General features: G+C 43.4%; 1 long non-coding RNA gene across 1 annotated transcript in view; it reads right to left on the reverse strand.

Moving 5' to 3' along the window:
- Positions 1-4,180: 4,180 nt before the first annotated feature.
- The window catches only part of LOC110353136 (uncharacterized), a 17,639-nt gene continuing 5,791 nt past the window's right edge, over positions 4,181-16,028 (reverse strand). Inside the window, exons 2-3 of the long non-coding RNA XR_002403227.4 lie at positions 5,163-5,245; positions 4,181-5,053 (exon numbers count right to left, since the gene is read on the reverse strand). This is a non-coding gene — a long non-coding RNA (uncharacterized lncRNA). The remainder of the gene's footprint in view (positions 5,054-5,162; positions 5,246-16,028) is intronic.

Raw genomic sequence — 16,028 nt, forward strand, 5'->3', positions numbered from 1 at the left:
TTCAAACTGGATTAAGCTGCAGGCTGCTAGTTTACAATGATACCATATATTTTTTTCCTCTAAAGGAATACAGCAAACTGTGTAATATCTCTGAGACAGGCAAATATTCTGACCTTTTTTTCTTTCAGAATTCCTATCTTGGTGACCCAGCAATAAATGTATTTTTGAAATGTCAAATTTGTTTCCATGGAAACATGAAATGTCACTCCTGGAGATGATGTTCAATACAAATGTGAAGAGTTGAAGGCTATTTAACATGTTTTCAGTTGTACCTATTCAACAATGGTTGTTATACTTTAAAACTCAATAAAGAAATTAAAATATATTTATCAAAAGTTGATCTCTGGCAAAGTGACTTTTACACCTGCCATTATTGCCTGCAACAACACTCACTAATGAGAAGGCCCTTTGAGTACTTGTCTGCTGGGGGAGCACGGGAACATTTTCTATTGTATTGAATGCCATTGCCAAGTCCTATTTCCTGAGGAAAAGGAGAGGTTTCGGCTACCATTCCTACCAAAATCCAATCTGCATGAATGGAATACAGGGGAAGAAAAAAGAGAAAGAAAAAAAAAATGACTGAGGCAACTGAAGAGAGAATTGCTTCTGTGAGTCCATAATGTGTGCAGCCCAGTCACATAGCCTACATGTGCTGGAGAGAAATGAGCCAGCTATATGAAATGAGCTACTATAAAGTAGCGCTGGCTTGGTCATGGCAGTACTCACACGCAAGCCTGAGCCCACATCAGGATTGGAAAGAGCAGGTCTGCAGGGAAGGTGAAGTCCATGCCCTGGCAGCACCGGAGACCTCATTCCCTGCCTGTGGTCGGCTACGGAGAAAAAGAGCCCCAAGGAAGAAGAAATGCCAGCCCCTCGTGCTCTGAGAGATGGCTCTGCACCGCAGCTCTTAGGGGCTGTTCTAAAAGGTAAAAACAAGATAAATTGCTCCCCATAGTTCATAAATAATATATGAACAATTAAGTCTCTTTTTATGGATGCTTCATCAAATATTAATCCATTTTTATTTTCATAAATTTTACAATTTACAAGTTGTTGTTGTCTTAATTTTATGTTAACAAGACATCTGAAGCTGATGAATTTGGTTTCAGGTAAAAATATGATCAACTCTGAAAAAAATGAGGGGAAAAAAGGAGTAGCACTGCCTACTTGCAGTCTCAAACATCACTGGTTCTTGCTGTTATTTCTTGAAAGGAGCCAGTTCTCTCAATGAAAGAAGCATTTTCAAATACCAGTTTTATTTCGTGAGTTTTTAAAGACTAATTGTACTCGTGGTGTCCACCCTAACACGCGTTCAGGCCACATGTCTACTCACTTTTTTACCCTGCTGTCTGAACATACCCACTGTGTGAATCAATCAACACACACACAAAACTACTCAACAACGGTGAATAAGCAGCAGAGAAGGTTATTCCAAAGAACAAGCAGAGTGGGCTTTGCTTGTATGCTTCCAGGCCATACATTGCTGAGATAGAACCTCTGAAGGGAAGGCTCAAGAAGAATTAGATTCACTACATTTAGGGGCTGCATACAGAAGCATGAACACTGAGCTATCCTATCCACACATGCAAAAACTGGTGGGAGCCAAAGGCCACTAGGGCTACTGAGCAAAAGAGTTAGTAAAATGCTTCGGGCTTGTTCATATTTCCTCCCTCAAAAAGGCTGAGCTTGTATTCAGGTCTCTGCAAAGACATGAAGGAGCCAAGCTGGGATAAGAGATTAAGCACATGAGGGCAGAGTAAGCAAGAGGAATATCCCCGAAACATCATAGGGATAGAAGAGCTGAGGGAACTTGCAGGAAGATAACGAGGAGTATTTTCCCTGCCTATCTTTGCAGAGCTACAGTTCATAGACCGGGTTTACATATACCTGAACGGTGATATGCTAGGAGAAGCACATTGAAGGACAGGGTAGAAAAGGGGAAGCTACAGGAGAAGGACAGGAAAAGACAGAAGTTTTGAAACAGCTGCCCAAAAAAGAGACTAGATATCTGATATAGGAGGACCTCTTACCGACTCTGACCTACCTGTAACTAACTAAAGAACCTTAATTTCCAAAGCCTCATCATTGCAGTTTCCGTGTTTTCAAAAGACTCCAGGACTCCAGGACAGTTTTGCTAGTGAGGAAATGGAAGAAGAAAATCCTCTGCACTTGAGATAACAGATGCCAGGCATCCCCACAGAACGTATTAGGGGTCACTTTGACTGTTCTAACATGAGTTAAAATTAATGTCCCAAGAAATTTTTCTTCGGTAACTTAGTTACATAGCTCCGAATTTTGCCTCTTGGTTCAGTTTAAGTAGTTCTGCATTATGGTGTGGATGCAGCAGTGACAACAGCAAGAAATCTCCAAAGGCATTAATGCAATCCCCACCACAGAAGAAATACTGCTTCAGCACCATGCATCTTGATGACTGATTTCCTCTGAGCTTCACTGACCAGTGTCATTATAACAACAAAAATAGACTGTGGAAGTAAGATGAAGCCAGGGGAAATAGTTCATTAAAAAGTAAAAGCATGCACTGTCAGACACATATTTGCACGCCCTCAAAGCAGCCAGCTGTTTTATAATAGGCTAATTTTTCTGAATGCAATAAAAGGGACACAGGATAGTTTACAGTGATAAAAAGCCCAAGTGTGCCTAAAGCAAACATCAGTCTCCAGAAGTGCCCGTCAACAGCAAAAAGATACCCCATGGAGAATCTTAGGCTTAGGTCCACAAGGATCTAGGTGGGCAGTTTTGAGCTCAGGGGAATACTGGTGCCACTTCCCTGCTGGCACTGCCATCAGTACCACAGCTGCCAGCCTCCCCGCATGGACATCACATCCAGTCAGCCCAGCTCCTCCTGGAGGAGCTGGTAGCAAAAAGGAAGCTCTCTGTGTCCATACCTGAGCTGGAGTGCTCAGCTTAGATGCCTAAGTTAGGTACGACAAATGCCTTCACCCAAGTCAGAACCTTTTCCATCTGCTGAGCCGCTCGCTACAGGCACCTGAAGGGAGTGTGGCATGCGTTATATGTGAAACCCTCCCAAGCCTTGAGACATAACCCAGAACAAACTCCACACTGCCCTGACATACGTCCACATGGCCGTTCCCATGAGCTGCAGATCATGCAGCCGTGCAGCTACCACCGAGAGGTAGCTGCATGCTCTCGGACAATTATCAGAGGCAGCTTGGCTTCACAGGCAGCCAGTTTTGCATCTACACATCCATCCATTCAGATTTAATAAATCTGGTCTCAGCTTATGTCTTGGCAGAGGCTCTGAGGACGGAACTGACAGGCTGGGGGGCAGTATGCTCACTGCAAAAGCCTGGTGAAGCTTCTGCGAGGGGCACACCACAATGCCAGGGCTGCCAGCCTGGCTCCACAAGGAAGTTACCGCCCGCACATGAGGAAAGCATCATCTCAAAGCTCACAGGAACCAGAAACATTGCTCCTGTATTTGCTCACGCTTAGAAACCCACCCAAATTGTTTTCTAGCTTGGGCCTCTGCAGGAGGACTGAATTCCCACAGCACAGGGTGAACGCCAGGGAGCAGGCGGTGGCACCGCTGCCGTGTCAGCATCACCTTCCCTCTTGCCTCGGTGAGAAGGCTTGGCTTCCCCCATCCTCTGTTTTCCTCCACTTTGCTCAGTTTTCATTTACTTTATTAGTTTATCATAACAGTCGTTAATGATGTTCTTACTAAACTTGTCCTTCTTTTGGTCCCTTGCTCAGGCCAGGACCTCTGATTTAAAAAAATCAGACTTGAGCCAGAGTGAGTAATATCCTGGTGTGCTTTGTAAATAAATAAAAACAAGATCACTCAATAAGTATCACTCAGTTTTGTTAAACTCCTCACACGTGCAGAAACACCATTTAATCCTTCAGTAAGTGAAGTGACTCCAAAATAAGGATCCAAGTGTAGTGAACACATTGCTTTAAACTAGAAATTAAAAAAAAGTCCATTTAAAAAAATTATCCTAAGAGGAGGAAACCTCAATCAAACAAAAAAGCTTAAGCCAACTATAATATGCAGAAACCTAATATCCCCCAAACTGAAAATAACTCCAAAATCCAATAACATAAAAATGCTTCATAAGATTTTCGTTTCAAGCTGTGGTCGGTTCCAGAAGGTTCTGCAATGCAGAACCAATGAAATAACATGCAGACATGCCTCTGCTTTCTGAGTCTTTGCTCCAAGTGACAGCTTTTATTGTAAACTTTTGTTTAGAAACACCAGATTACATGATAACGCTCTTCCAAAAGAGGTTATGAAAAAGACATTGAGCAATTGCTCTCCAGCAATATTAGGTATAGCACAGAAAGAAATTGCCTTGATACACCACAAATGTCACTCTCATTATGACCAGAAAGAAGGAAAAAATGTAAAAGGTAGTTCTTTAGTGGAACTTCTATGGCCAGCTAGGAAACCCCTTTCTTTGGAGGTTTTTGAACAGCAAAGATGCCTTTCAAAGACAGACTAAGGGCTCTTGTTATGGGATCAGAGCACAGGTGCAGGTGCCACCCTAATTTTCCATAAATCTGGGTGATTCTTGCAGCTTTTCTCAGAGAAAACCTAGTGCCTTCTCCCTTGGGGCATATGCACTCACAGGAAATGCAGTCAGGTTTATTTATCCAAACTGCAGACTTTCCAGAAACATCTGCAGGTCACACAGGAACACAACTTAGACACATTCACACCCTGTGTCCATGCTCCCCCATTACCATGGGTTCACAGCTCTGTATTTACCAGCTCCTGCCACCCTGCCTTGTGGGACTAGGGGATGGGCAAGAGCACCAGGTGAGACCATGGCCCCAGGTCCCTGCAATGATCCATCGCGAAGGCTGGGCATCCATTTCACAGGGCCTGCTGCTCCAGTCTCCACGTTGGGTGCTCCTGACTTGGCAGCTGGACCACCCCCAGCACAGACAGATAAGGATAACTCTGGGGCTTCAGTGGTGAAACCAACACGTGGCGCAGGAAGGCTGGGGAACCACCTACACGCTGTGACAGGCAGGTGCCAGGGAAAAATCTGCAGTCCTGTAACCGAGTCTATAAATACACATACATGTGCAGACACACAGAGAGCTCAATTCAATTATTAATTCCATCATTTCCCAGCTTTGAAGGCCTTGATTTTTTGACCTTAACACTTCCTTACCAGATTTACGGGGTGTAAATGTCATTTGCAGTCACTTGTAATTTTACGATACGTTCTGGATCCAACACCTACTAGCCGACTCCCTGCCAAAAGGCAATATTTTTGTATAAAATGTGATCAAAAAACATTCAGCTACATAAATATATACATACACAAGGGTTGGGTGGTTGGTTGGGTGTTTTTTTTTAAAAAAATAAAATAAAAAAAAGCAGCTCAGTGTGGAAAGATGGAATTTGGCAAGAAAAGCGTCTTCAAACAAGAACAGCCTCTGCGCATTTGTGGTGAAAACTGGGTTTGATTTGATCCAGTTCTAAGTGTTTTAATATCACACATCGGGCATGCAGCGTTCACACTGTGCCATTCTGAAGTCATTTTCGGAGCCCTACCAAGCCTGGGATGCTGCACAGCACATGCCTTTGCTGTGCAGGGAACACACATCTTCCCCCTCCCAAGAGCAGCACTGAAGGCAGAAGGCTTTTCCCTCAAGTGTGTGCTATAAAATGTGCAGCTGAAAACTTCACGCTCCCAGCAGAGGAAGAGGTTTTGGCATCCTCTGTCCCAGAACTCAAGGAGCACAGTTTCAGTGGGAGGAGAAACAATCAGAGACGTGAGAGAGACCAAGAGCTGTTATTTTTTATATTTGGAGGAAGGTTGAGATATGCCTTTGTCTGAAAGTTTCTCTCACCGAGGACATTATAGACACCCGTTCACAGCCCAGGAAGACAGAGATCTCATCTAAAGGGAATCACAGCCAAAGAACCAGCCCCACAGCCAGGACCCTTAGGACAGCCTTAGTGAGCCTTGTGTATGGGCAGCATGTGGGACAAGACTATCAGAATAACAAGCCTGGAGGATCTGAGGGGTTAGCAGGAGCTGATGTTCCTGAACACTGAAGCCAGTCTTCAGGACCTTTCCTACAAGCACAGCTAGACAAGAAAAATCCCCTCTGCACTATGCAGTCACTGCAGAACAGCTCCTGCAGTCTTTCCTTGGACTGCCCCACCAGCTCCCATTGCGCTGCCAAGCAGGGAGTCCAAGGAGCCTCTGGCTCACCACATCCTGCTTTCTGCAGCGTGTTCACAGCTGAAGCCATGCTGCAAGTCCCAGGGGGGCAAAAACGCTCAGGGAGCAGAGGCGACATCTCAACTTCCAGTGGCTGCATGTCTTGGCTTTCAAAGAAATAGCCTCTCCTTCTCCCTTCACAGAACAAACACTTCCAAACACGTTAAGCTTTTACGTATTTATTTTTTTCCCTGAAGTTAATCATTTTCTATTGTTTTCTTGTCAATTATTCATTCATTAAAACAAGGCTTGTGGAAATGCAGGGAACCCAGCAAGCCTACAGAGGCTGGCGCATGGCATGGCAGTACAAGGTGTGAGCAGTGGGACTGCAGCAGGGCAGCGACCCTACCACAGTAGCACGGGGTCCCCAGCAAGGCCCAGGCAAGGAGGACACCTCTGGGCAGGGGGGACAACCCAAGAGGCCACCCCCAGCAGCTGCCAGCCAGGGGACCCCAGCACCACCACACATATGGGCAAACCCACCGGGTGGGAGGCACCAAGACCTTCATTAGCAAGAAACGCAGCACCTCCTCCACAGATTTGGGAACAGATCGTAGCAACCAGATTATCACTTATTCCATTTATGTTGTGTGAGCTCTGTCGAACACGGATTAATAAATCTAGATGGTGGTTAGCTACAACTTCAGCCCTGCTCCTGGGGCAGCCTGAGGGGCAGGCAACACAGCCATCCCCTTCAGATGCGGAGCAGCGGCCACAACGGGCCCGGTGCTGGCGGCGGGGGCAAGCAGCCCTCAAGGGTTTGGCTCCTACAGAAACAAGATGGAAGGCAGAAGAAAAGCAGCATTATTAATCTCTTTCACAAAAGTAAGCCACAGAAATTTGCAGTCTGCTCAAAGTCAGTCTGCTGTGCAGCTGGGAACCGATTTCTTATCTTGAGTGCCAGTCTAGTGCCTAAACCACAAAAGCACTCTTTCCTCCACTCCTTCGACATGCAAATGGAGTATAATTGTATAGGCATGCTTACCATAAACAGCTAGCAGAACTTGGCATCACACTAATGTGATTTTTATTAGCCAAATATTTCTTTGGTAACCAGGTCAAACAATCACGTTCTCTTTTGTTTCCTGTTATGAAATGAAACTGAAAAAATATGCCACTTAAAAAAATAAAATAAGAAGAAGCCCAACCAGTCCTTTTTTCATAAAGAAAACAATATGCTTAATGCAGAATAAACCACATTTTATGAAAAGAGGTCATCTTTGGGGGGAGGGAGAGAAACAATTGAAAAGAAAAAATGTGGCACAAGAGGGAATTATGATTTTTTTTTTCTTATGGAAAGTATTTACATGTTTATTTTAAGCTTAACATAAATGTAAATATTTTAAACAAACAAAAACACACCAGGGGTAACAATAGAGTATTGGTTTTTTTTTTTTTTTATGTTGAATAAAAACTGCCAGGACAGTGCATGTATATTTTTAAACATGCTGCTTCAAAAAGCAGGATGCAAGGGATGTTGCATCTTTAATTTTTCTGTTAATTATGGATTGAGCATTGTTGTGAGTCTTGTCCTCAAAACCCAGCTCAGAAAATAAGAGCAGATGCTCATACCCAGGTTTGGCTCATGTGGGAATTGAACAGAACATATTGGTTTATAATTAATGTAATTTGTTGGATTATCTTTTGTGAAGGAGCTAAGGTAAACAACCTTGCAGCATTGTAGTGAGATTCTTCTGCACTCCGAGCCTCTGTACTTGATGGAGGATGACAAAAAAAAAAAAAAAAAAAAAAAACTACCCTTCCTCCTGGATTGCAGGGAGATTTGGAAATGTCTGTCACATTGAAACATATTTTAATTAACTCAAAGGAAAGAATTAGGCTACAGACCCTAAAGCAAATTACAAATAGTGTTTAAAATCTGAGCTAATGATTCCCCAATTGGCTATTCTGATTAGCAGAATTCTCTCCTTGAGTTTGCTGTGCTTTTGTCATGGGGCAAAGAAGGAGGAGGGCCGCGCTTTCCTGCCCTGCTAACAGAAGTGCCATTCTTCAGACCAAACCGACTGACCCAAAAGCCTCCTCCCTGGCTGGCCCTCCCGGCCAGCCACACAGCGCACCAGCAAGTACGGCACAAAGTGGCAACTTAAATAGAAAATCATGCAACACTTTCCAAAAAAGACTTATCTCCAAGAATACTCAGGGTCAGGAGAGTTTCTGAGCCAAACACGCGTGCTGTGGGCCCTTCTCCTTAAAGGACTTCCTTCTACAGCAAGCATCTGCCTCATATAAGCTGTGAGGTCCTACTGCCTTCGGTCAAGACTGGGGTGCTGCCTCCACCGCACCAATTTTGCCCTACAGAAGCCACAGCCTACAGCTCAGCCGGGAGGCGGCCAGCAGCAGAGGTTTAAACAGAAGCTGAGTACAAACATCTGGCCTGCTCTTTAGACAAGAAGACAACATGGGGTGGATGTTTCCTTTCAGGACCACAAGTTAGTGCTGCTAAGGTTCATTAACACAGCCATGGCTTTACAATTAGAAATTCCTTCCTGCACCAGCCTCGTTTGTTTTCAGGTCCCACCCAGACTGGGAAAGGCTTTCCCACCACAGCTGCAAGGGCTGGTCAGTACCTTGAAGACAGGCTGTCCCTCTTCTAACTCTGCTCTCCCAGATAAAGGGCACCCCAGGAAGCACTTCCACATGCCAGGAGTGCAACACACAAACCCATCGGTCCACCAAAGGTCTTGACACTAAAAGTCAGCTGCTTCCTAAACTGCACATGCAGAATATTTTTGAGAACAGTCTCTCCTGGATATGTCGCACTTCTGCAGCTTTCTGAGACAGGCAATAGCACGGAGTTTGGGATACTTGTACAAGTTTAAAGTCTGAAGTGAAGTAGACTTCCAGCTCAGAAATATACATTGATAATGAGCTACAGGCACAGCTGATATAGTAATAGTTCCATCCCATATTCACGAGAACAATGCTCATTCATGGGGAACCAATCTTATCAGATTGGTAACTTTATCTTGAATATCATGTTCAAATTTTCATATCCTTATAAATTAAGAAATACTAGAATGAAGTGACCAGATGTTCAAGTCTCCTCCACAGCACATTCATTTCCAGGCACACATTTAAGATGCATTTAAGTCTGCTAGGACATTTCTCTGCAGAGGCTCAGCAATCAGTCTCTTAGTGTCATCTGGCTTCGCTAGCACAAAGCCTTCAACATCTCATCCCAGAACAAACTTCTGCCTCCATCCACCACTACCGCATCCCAGGACAACTAACGCACCACATCACTTCCAGAGGACTTGGGAAAGGAGACAGCACCACTTCTCCTTTCAAGCCAGAGCTGGAGAAAGAGAGTGGATGGAGATTTAAGTAAGAGGCTGGTGAAAGATCTTGCCTCATGAGAAAGAGCCATGGGTTTAATGACAGTCTCCCTGTCCTCTTTTTATAATTTAGTGCTGCATTCAAAGGGCCAAAAGCTCTTACAGCTTCATTTTTCCTTGAATGCAAATTTTTGTTCCACATTAGCCAACTGCTAGCCCTGCCTGTTGGGCCCTTAATCTCTGTCTTTGCAACACTAACAACAGCATCTCTGACTCTCAGCACCGCTGAGAATATAACCATGGCGTGGTAAATTGAAGTGCTCAGACACTAATAGCAGCAAAATGCCTGTACACACACACACTTTCCCGTTGATAGCTTACTTTCTGAAAGATGTGGAATGTAACTCTAGTATGATTATAATTAATCAGAAATCTAAGAATAAACATACTGGTCCCTGTAAGTGAGAAATCCTGAGGACTGGCCTACAGAACATCTTAAATCACTTGTTACTCTCCTTTTTCCCTCTGCTATTCTAATAGCAATAGCACAACATCTTCTTTTCAGATTTTGTAAAAGGAAAAAAACATGAACCAAACAGGCTCTGGCCAAGACCTTGGATTCTTTGGCACCTAATATAACAACAAAAAATTAATTTCATATCATACTGGCAATAGCTTATATTAAAATCGCATTCTTGCTGCTTTGACTTTACTGTACATGGATTTTTTTTTTGTGACATTTAAGTACTCAACACTGGATTTTAATTTTTTTTAGCTAGCATTCCCTCTGTCAATTCAATACAATAGATGGGACTAACATTTTTCTACTTGTTCACATATCCATGAAAACCGTCTCTCGGTTTAGTTTTGTTGCTCTAAATAAATGGGCACTGCACAATCCCAGCAGACACTCCAAGCGTGACCCTCACCCTCTTCCCTCCCAGAACGGTTTCAATTGCCCAGAAGCCTTAATTCTGGGGACAAACCTCAGGCTGGAGGCCTGCAGATGACTGACAATGTGCCCACAACAAAAGCTTGCTCCTTCTCATCTCATACGAAACCAGAGGATAGCAAAGCTCCACAGAAGGCAGAAGAAAGGAGGGCTCCTGGAGGTGACCATCGCTATTAAAAAGCAAGGCAGATTCCCTTCGAGACCCGGAGACTCAGGGTGACTGCTCTGCTCCTTTTCCTACTGCTCACCAGCCACCACCATTCAGGGGGCACAGATGATGAGACAGTAACTGCATTTCTTTGGCCATGCCACAGCCAAAGCTGGCTCTTCCCTCTACTTTTCAGTACCCTCCTCCATCCCAGCTGAGGAGTTTCAAACGTCTACACATCTGCAGAAATTGTAAGGAAGCAGGACTCCTCTGTACATGACCTCTCCTCCTTCCCAGCCAACCCCAGAACCACCTCTTCCCCGTGTTTGTTACCTTCGTCTCAAAAGCAGTTAAAGCAAATGTGGATGCAGTTTGTAGTGGCCATCCTCCCCTCCCTTTGACAACTCTGGTCACCTTTGATGCAGAAAGCCTGCATCACTGCAAAAATGTGCAGTCCCAAAGTCCAAAAGGAACCAGGCAGAGATTTCTAGTATAGACACTCTCTATGAAGCCAACACAAGCTTTTACAGTCTCAGCAGATACCAGAAGCATTAATTGCTCACGCTGTTTACTATTGTTGTGTTGTGTTTGGGTTTTTTTTGTTGTAAGTATTTGATCCAACCTTGGTTTGCCTTTTTCTCCTGGGAGTGGGTGGATAGTCTTTTCATTACAACACTAATAGGAGAATTTCATATTTACTGAAAATGCAATTATGTCATTTTTAAGTATCCTTTATTTGCTGCCTCCATACATTCCACAATGGGATTAGAATTAGGGAAGGCAAGGAGCATTTATGTGAAAGGGTCACGTCCTCAAAAAAAGGGGAGGGAAAGAAAGAAAGAAAGAAAAAGAGAAATCAGGTTTTGCTTTTAACTCCTCTATCTTGGATCCTGTTACTATTGTGTTAGTAAATAAAGTGGGCTGGGGGCGTGGGGAGGTGAACCATAGGAATCACTTACTCAGCTGGACTAAGGAGATGAAAGCATTTGGCCAAGCCAAACTGGTTTGTGGTTTTTCCCCATAAAGGTTGCCACTTCAGAACAGTACCAAGTTTTTACTGGAAATTCAACATTTGTTGACCAAAATGTTTTTAGCTGTCTTCAAAACTGAAAAATTGCAAGGCAGAAGTTTTACACCTTGATGTGGTAAATTAGCTAAGAAAATGCAGACTTGTGGAGAAAGCAGTGTAAAAAAAATAATAAAAAAAATAAAACAATGACCAGAGTCACTACAGTTTTTCCCCCAACATCAGAAAGTCACATACGTTGCCTGTAGTCATTCAGTAGCACAGGAACAGTTGTCTCCATTTGGTGGAGCATGTGTGCCTGGGGCCAGGCAGGAGGCATCTGCACTCTTGAGCAAGGAAGCTTGCAGTTGTGCACATCATCACCCAGCAAAGACAGCCATCTCAGAGCCCTGTCCTCAACCCAGAGGTCTAATCCAGTAGTCTCATAAACCGCATTTTCAGACAAAAGCAAACACTATTGGCCTTAAGCTTGTTCTAAGATTAGATCTGACAAAAAGAAAGGGTAAAGAAAGTTCACGAATTTCATTGTTCCCATTTTTCAGACAGGAAAAGATGACATCTGGAAGTCAAAATGTCTTCCTTTGCAAACAAGCTTCTTTGGATCCAGCAGCCCCTGAGTATCTGCATTACAGGTATATTAAAGAGTCACTAAACGGGGCAGTACAATCCATGAGGACACTGTCTCAGTAAAAAGAGGATGTTCCAGGCCTGGTGCCACAGCACAGGCATGTTCTTAGCATGGCATGTTTCTCCTTCATGAGACCCAGTGCTGGGAATAGTGCACTAAGATTTGCTTAGTGGTTTGCAACATATGGGCAGAGATGCAAAGCGTTGTAGATCAGTAGATGCCTGGGCCATCATTTGGCATCCTCAAGATTAAAATTGCTGCCTGGAACCCAACACAAACCTGTAGCAAAACATGCCTCTCCACAGACAGGCCGTACTTCATATACTAGCCTGACTTCCCGAGTTGAAGTGCAGCTCTTGTCAAATGCATGGCAATAACCTGATGCCCATGAAAATAGTAAAGGTGCTAGAAGGACAGTTTAGACACTCAGGGAAATGGCATGCTGCCTGTCTACAACATACAGGAGGTCGCTGCAGCTTTAGAAGCACCTAATGTACTTATTTGTGCAAACCTTTGGGAACTTCATGAGCAAGCAAATTTCAGAACCAACAGACCAAGAGACCATACCTACCCTACAGGTATGGCAGGCTGCATACAGGATGAGGTGAAGCTGTCTCTAAGATTTGCAGCTTAGCACTAAGAATTTTGACCCCGTGTTGCCTTTAAAAGAAAGAAAAGATTGGGTGTTGGAAGACGGAAATAAAAGCTAAAAACCAGATTGATTCAGCACTTTTTTCACCTTCCTTGATTATCCCACATGATCACCATATAAAATTATTTCCCTGAAGAACCCCCGTAAGAACAAAAGCCCGGCTTCAGGCTGGCACAACAAAAGCAGAGCAAGGGGAGAACCCGCAGGCAGCTACTAAGGAAGCTGAGTGCCTTTCTGTAACAGGAAGCAATAGCCATATACAGAATGGCCGTAATAAATTTACTTCAGACCAGACTTCATCACAATCTCACTTTGCATATGCACTTCTCCAAGACCAGCTTTATGCATTCTGTCACTGAACACACAGGAGAAAAAACACTTTGAAATCCAAAGAAGACATGTTCCCCATGCCTGCTTACAGGGGGTAGCAGTGGTTCAAATGGGAAGCTGTGTACTCTTCAGCAGCAAATTGCACACAATTATATATTTTCTTAAGGCACCTTTGCATTATTAAAGCCTCTTTAAAGAAAACAAAACTGAACATGGTTTAAGTACATGACTGCACAACTACACTATGCGCTAGAACAGAAATGGATAATTCTGCTCTTTTGCTCATCCTGTACTAGCCAGCACAAGAGATGCAGGAACAACATCAAAGCATCTGCAGACATTTCTCTCAGCCTTCCTGCTGTATGCCTCCAATGAGTTAACAAACACACAAGTAACAGATCTTACAACATTTATTTACCAAAACATAATTTCTGATAGCCTTCTAGACAAAGCATTTATAACCAATATTTGGACACGATGTCAGAAACAAAGAGACAATTTCTCTGACACTTTCTTGGGGTTTTGCTTTAAAAAAATACCAAATGAGTAGACATGAGATGTTCAGCTAGCGTACGAGAAGGCAGTTCTACCAGCTGAAGACTGGACCACATGTTTTCTCTAAAACAGACCACAAAATATTACTTAGCACAATCAACTGCTCAAATCTAGCAGAGAAGATTAATGCTGCTGTTTGATTATAACCCCAAGAGTTTGTTCCTGAAATACAAACTTTGACTGTGAGGGAATACAGGAATATAATTAATTTTTGGCTTTGTTTTAACACTAAGGTTCCTGAAGGGGGGGGAAGAGAGTGATATGTACTCATTGCACTAGAGAGAGCCTGGAAAATGCCCAAGTCTATTTTAGTCCCTTGCCTCAGGGTACATCTCCAAGGAAAGAGGAAACTTTGGTTTAATACCAAAGCTGAACCTAGACTACAGTTCCCAAAAAAATATTTCCTCTCCTTCTCTTGGCTCTTTTATGAGTTTTCTTCCTCAGCTTTGGATGCCATGTGCATCTTTTAGCTTGCTGCTCTTTTTGCTCACAAAGCCCACCGGCCTTTAGCCTGTTGGTTGTGTCATCTGGGATGCTTCCCTGCTTCAGCCACCCCATACAGCGTCCCCGCCAACCTCTGCAAGGAGGATTTCCCTTCGGGGCATCCCCTCCCATGGGCCAGCACCATCAGGTCAGTCATTGCACAGGTTGTAGCCCCCTTTCCCACAGCTGGTCACCCAGCCAGGGGGGTAAAAGCTAGCCCACAAAGTGCTTAAAGGCTTGCGTTAGCACAGGGACAGCAAGCAGGTGCCCTGAGGAACACATGCTGCCCTTCCCATTCCCACTTCATCATGAGCATCCAAATTCAACAGTTTTAGGTTTTGTGGACATTAGGGAGCAAGTAAGCCAATAAATGCCATCATGTATGGGAGTGACGTGATGGAAGACAAGTCTGGGAGATGGTTCCCTGAAGTCCTAAGGGACAACCTGTGAATGCAGCAGTTACAAGCCAGTTTATCTGGAGGATCACCAAACAACCCCAAAGAACAGCATCCCTTAAACCTCTGCCAGCTAGCTAAAGATATTGTATCTCAATACGACCAATTGCTCTTGACAAATGGAATAACATGAAGGAGCACTGCCTTTGAAAGTGACTTCAGAACTAAACTTCTACTGGCTTCAGCGGCAATTGTGCTCCTACCAGTCACTTCACTTAAACCAATCTTGGTTACTTGTGTAGATTATTAACAATCAGATGTTACCAGCTTCCTGGAGCATGGATACCATTTTCATACTGCCACGTGGACCTACAGAGTATTTGAGCCTGCTTTAAACAAATCTGCAGCTGTAACTGAAAAAAGTATGAATTATTGGAAGTTTAGAAGAAACGTTAATTACTTCCAACCAAGGTCCAAAAGATTTAGTTAAATACTCCTTAGAGTGTACACAGCACATTCAAGAATACTGGCTATTCTCCAAAGGTTTGTATCTGCTAAGCTTAAAAATTCATGTAAGTCTTTAAAATTAATGCTGCATAACCATGTGTATCCTCTAGAACCACAGCAATTACAATAAAAGTGCTTTAATTTGTAATCAAGTGATTTCCATCATAATGTGACATTAAGCACCAAAGCATTTAATAATTATCCCATTACTATAATGTATTAATGATATTTCCAAATATTTATGCTAGAAGATATGGTGGTTGTCAGTTCTCACTTCCCTTACAAACATAAATTGTTTAAGAGGTTCTTGATACAGGTCACATCCTCAGATTTCTCTGGCAGCTGTTTCTTTTTCAGACTACAATAAGAAAAGAGAACAAAAGCAAAATCTTCTCTAATTCATAGCCATGCGACAGGAAAACATCATCCTCTTTACAAAGCAAGTCCCCAGTCTTGAAGCCTTGCACAGATGCTGAACTTTGAATTCAATAGGTTTACTCATGTGCATCAAATTAAGCATAAACTTCAGTCCCCACAGCTTCAAACTTGACCTATCCAACAAATAAACTCCAAGATATTAGCTGTATGTTTCTTCATCTGGCTTCACACATATACCAGATCATCAAAAATGCCACACATGCATGAGAGCACTTCAGCATTTTGAACACTGAACTAGCGTGGAGCAAGGAATTGCAACAAAACATCTTTCCTACAGCACCCAAAGCAAAACAGTGACAGTAACCCAAATCCTGCGGGTTTTGTTTCTGATCAAAGGAAAGATCTTCCTCACTAAGCTGAGTAGGGACAGCTTCCTCCCCATATCTCAGGTGA

This window comes from Anas platyrhynchos, chromosome 7 (genome assembly GCF_047663525.1).
Source record: "Anas platyrhynchos isolate ZD024472 breed Pekin duck chromosome 7, IASCAAS_PekinDuck_T2T, whole genome shotgun sequence".
NCBI lineage: Eukaryota > Metazoa > Chordata > Aves > Anseriformes > Anatidae > Anas > Anas platyrhynchos.